Source organism: Carassius gibelio, chromosome B20, assembly GCF_023724105.1.
Source record: "Carassius gibelio isolate Cgi1373 ecotype wild population from Czech Republic chromosome B20, carGib1.2-hapl.c, whole genome shotgun sequence".
NCBI classification, from domain to species: Eukaryota; Metazoa; Chordata; class Actinopteri; order Cypriniformes; family Cyprinidae; genus Carassius; species Carassius gibelio.
In genome coordinates, this window is record NC_068415.1 from 7,050,460 (window position 1) to 7,055,093 (window position 4,634).

The following is a 4,634-nucleotide window of genomic DNA, read 5'->3' on the forward strand; positions in this document are numbered from 1 at the left end:
GAACCCGACAGATGCCACTTATTTCCACCAGAGTGTAATCCTCTCTGAAGGGAAGGGAACAGAGGAGCAGGACGGAGAGCTTCAGTGTGTGTGATAAACTGGGCTGCTCTCCTCCTCTCTGTCAGATCGCGCTCTGCATCACACCATTTCACATGATGACCGACTCTGCTTACGAGCACAGAAACCTTCAGCTCTGGCTATTTGCTTCCAACATGCCTTTTTCTGCTTTCTTTTCCCCCCGTTTATCTTGAAGAAATTTGAGTGATGCAACACTGTAAGCGGAAATGATTTATGTCGCATCCTACAGCATCAAGGTGCGCAAAGCGAGCGGAACATTTGATGGTTTTGGAAGGACGCTCTTCTGCACCGACTGCCTTGTGGACATTTCCCCAAACTGGATTTATGGACACTTATTATCTCAGGGGATGAAAACCTATTATTTATATCCTACTTCGCAAGGTGTATTTGTGTAAGTTTTGATGAAATCGAGGTGCATTGTTTTTACAAATTGTTAACGTCAAACTGCGTTTGTTTTACTAAAGCTTGTTTCTTATTTACTTCTAGCGCATGTAACAGTTGACTGTAGATTCATTGAGGTGCCACTGTATCAAATGATGACAGGCTATATTAATAGGTTCTTTGATTTTCAGACTGAATGGACGTCACTGAATGGATCGCCTAATTAAAATCCTATTTGCGGGGAATGTTCCTTTCTGTTTATGGTGTAAGGTTGGCTTTGACAAATGGTGCCCTCCACTTTTTTCCCAATATTTAGTTTACCCCTCCTGATGCAGGTGCTTTCAACTGCCCCCACCCCGCCCGACCCCCCACAAGAGGCGGCGGTGTCTCTGGTTTAGTCCCATAGTTTCCCCCTTCTTTCTTACCTCTGCTGCATTTTGCATGAGCTATATAGGTCATTAGCATTTTAGCGTATGCAAGACTTGACAAAGCTGGTGAGGAGCCAGATGGGCCCTCTACTATTTTTTTTTTTATCTCATGGGAGTTGAGCAAGGGACCAACTGCAGCAAGCCACTGAGCGCTTTCTTTTTATTGCCATCACTCGGGCCTTATGTTGCACCAACACATGATGGAGAGATGCGCACCGTCCTGTGGAAATAACGCATTCGAAAAAATAGGTAACGTAATAAATGAGAACGCTTGCTTGAATTATGATGTGATGCACAGATGCTTTTAAAGGATGCATGATGCTCTGTGCAATGTTGGATGCTGATGATACACCAGTCGGAGAAGGACGTAGACATTTTGGTGCAACATCTTTGCTGTAGCTAGTGTGCGATTCAGAACATTGTGGTTGCAAACAGGCCTGCTTTTCTTCGTGTTCACAGCGGACCTTGATTTAAATGTCCATACAATTAAGGCACGCGGTGAATGCCAAGAGAGATGGCAAATATCATCGATGATTGTTTTTATAACAGCACAGCGCATATAGTCCTGGGTTCGCGATGCATGACAGTTCTTATTTTTCTTTCGGTCGGTTTTTGCTAGAGCGCGTGTGTGTGGATGCAAGCCGACGCATTAATGCGGCCAAACTGATCTTTAATATTTCATTGCGTTCTTCCATAATTTTGTGTTACGCAAAAGAGCGTATACATGGAATATTGTTAAGTGTCACTGTACGTTTATGAGTTTAAAGTTCTAACAATTACCCTGAGCTCTGATGTATTTTTGTCATTTACTGTCTATTACAATCTAGAAATAGTCTAATTTGCAGATCTGTTTGGGGACAGGATGTCTTCAGGAGAAGATGAAGAATAATATCTACAGAAAAGTTGAGAGGCCTACGGTGACAGCCAAATTAAACAGAACGCACTGATACTTTACATTTCTGAACGTTCAGGAAGATAGCAGTTTGGTCCTCAAAAATGACACTTTTCATGTTTCCTCAATAAGGACACTGAAAATATTGAACATGTACCTTTGCATTATATTTATGATTGTGTAAATGATTTTAGCTTGTCAATAAAGTCAAATATACACTAAGCAGACATTAATTTCTTCCTTTTTTCACGCAATATTCGCCACTTCATATTTCGATTAATCATAACACTTTTCTTAAGACATAATCTTTTTCATTATCTTCTAAAGCTTTACACTTCTATTTTCACTTTATTTTTTCTGCAATTATTCTCAGTAATTAGGATGCAGGCCGCCAGCTTTTTAACCGTAGTTTACGCAATATTTCATATAAAATTAAAAATCAAAATGACGTTCGCAAAATCCACACTTAAGGCTATTTTGCGTTGAAAAAAAAAAAAAAAAAAACACTACGGCCTGTAGAAGAATCATTTTAAAATCCTCTAAGAACTTTTTATCATCTAGAAAATATTTTGTAGGCTATGTTTAAAAAAAAAAAAAAAAAAAAGAACTCATCTAAAGAACCTGCAACATCAAGAACGTTTTAAAGCCAACACAAGAACACAGCAAACATGTTCTTAATGTTTATTTACTGAATTTATGAGGACCCCATAAGAACCTTTATTTTAAAGAGAGTAGTTAAAACAGCAGGTTTCTACACGTTTATGAGATGATGGAAATTGAAGCTGATTTCGGCACATTTCACATTATAGGCGCCTTAAACCTGCCATGAATTCCAGCAGTTGTCATAATATTTAATCTTCGCCTCATATGAAATGTTAATTTTAGGTCTGAACGTCCAAATCCGTGTTTCATCCTTGTATTCCTCATACCCTTTTCAGTAACCGTGAACTTATTTTTCAAGGTCATTTAATGGTTGCTTTTGGAAATGAAGGCCTAGGCCAAATAGCTTTTCTAATTAAACAGCCCAATTAAACTAAATTGTATTAGATAAACGCGCAAGATTATATTCGCCAATAAAACATAGCAAAGAAAACATGTTGCATCATAAATAATTTCTGTACCATATCAACTTCTGTACCAAACGAATTGTAATGTCTTTCGTCCACGAGACTACAAGTCAACGTTATCGCAATGTATAATTTCCGTTAGAGGTTTAAATGTTATTAATAAAACATATTTAACCGCAGCACGCTCAGTGCGTTTACACATTAAGCGTTCAGAAAATTCAAGCCAATAAATGGGTACAATGAAGATATAATTTTAAAAACCACTCGTGCATTAGGCTACTAGACTAAGGCTGGAGATTTCATTTCAAACGTTTAAGAAAGAAATGCACACGCGCAGTTTGCTTGACATGAAGGGCATCATAGCTACTGGACGTGAATGATAGCCTCGAAGCAGTGCTATATGAGATATCGCAGCAGAGAAAAATTAGAAATTATAGCCTACTGTTTTTTTAGCAAAATGTCCTTTCTGAGACTCTAACCGTTTGCGGCCTTGTCGAAAATGCTATATCGTTCAAAGGGTACTTAAGGACACTGCATAATGTCAGATCAACCTCATTAGGCTGAGGTGTAGCCTACATTAGCATATTTCATCAAAAGAATATATGGGTAGCAGTTTAATTCAGCTGCCCTTGTATTTCAATCAGCGAGTTGGTATTTTTTGTAAATGTTGATTCTTGAAGGACGCGGGGACGCAGTGGGACACACAAAGTAAGATATTTCAACGGGCTTTGCATGAAAATCATTGGATTAGAAAAAATAACATTCAAAATTCCAAATAAAATAAAACAGTGTTGCAAACCACTGACTGTTATGACCAAATACGGAGTTAAACTGTGGTAATTGTTATTTATTCAATGAGATGAGTAAAACTGACCATGTTGGTCACAGAAGACCAAGCTTGTGAGAAATGTTTACATCAACTTTCAAATTATACAGTTTATTTAAAACGCCTCGAGTTTTTAAAGAATTTTAAACATCTGCTACAAGATTAACATGTAGCTAAATACAAACGTAATTTTTCAGGCACGATCTGTCCAGGACCTTCAAATTGTAATTTCGCGCCAATATCAGTAAGATAAACGTCGTTCATCTAAAAAGCTTTTGAGATGTGTTTGTTATGTAAATGTATAATAAATGAATGCATAATTACATTATTATTGTCATAACGCATTTGCAAAAACAGCGTACTGTGACTAGGGTTACCTTCTATTCGTCAACTTGTAATCTAACTTAATAAGACGTTTAAAAACACGTAATATATATATATATATACTATATGAATAAAAATATGTACTTTAACAAACCCTGACTCCCAAACCTTTTGACTTTGCTTGTTCAGGCTTATTTCGTAGGTCTGACCCCCATAAATCACTCCTTGTGGCAGTTTTTTTCTTTACTGTCTTATTATAGAAGCAATTCAACTAAGAACCATCAGTGTAATGATCCGTCCAGTTATATAATAACTAGAAATTAAAATCAAAACCACCCACAAGTCTAATAGTTTCTTTGATGCTTATTTTAACATTAAAATATTTGCAGTCTAATGATGCCCCATAGTTTAATGCGTTTTTATGGAACAAAAATCTGGCTCGAAAAAAAGGAATAGTCCACTTTATTATTACATAATTAGAAGTAAAAAATTGTACCAGGCCATAAGTGTGAGTGTCCTCTTTCACCCCCCAACACGTTATGGTCTCCACAAGATGGCGTTGTTTGACAGGTGACTATTAATTTTCATAAACCAGCTGATCGTTATACATAAAAATAAATTTCACTAGTAAACGCCAC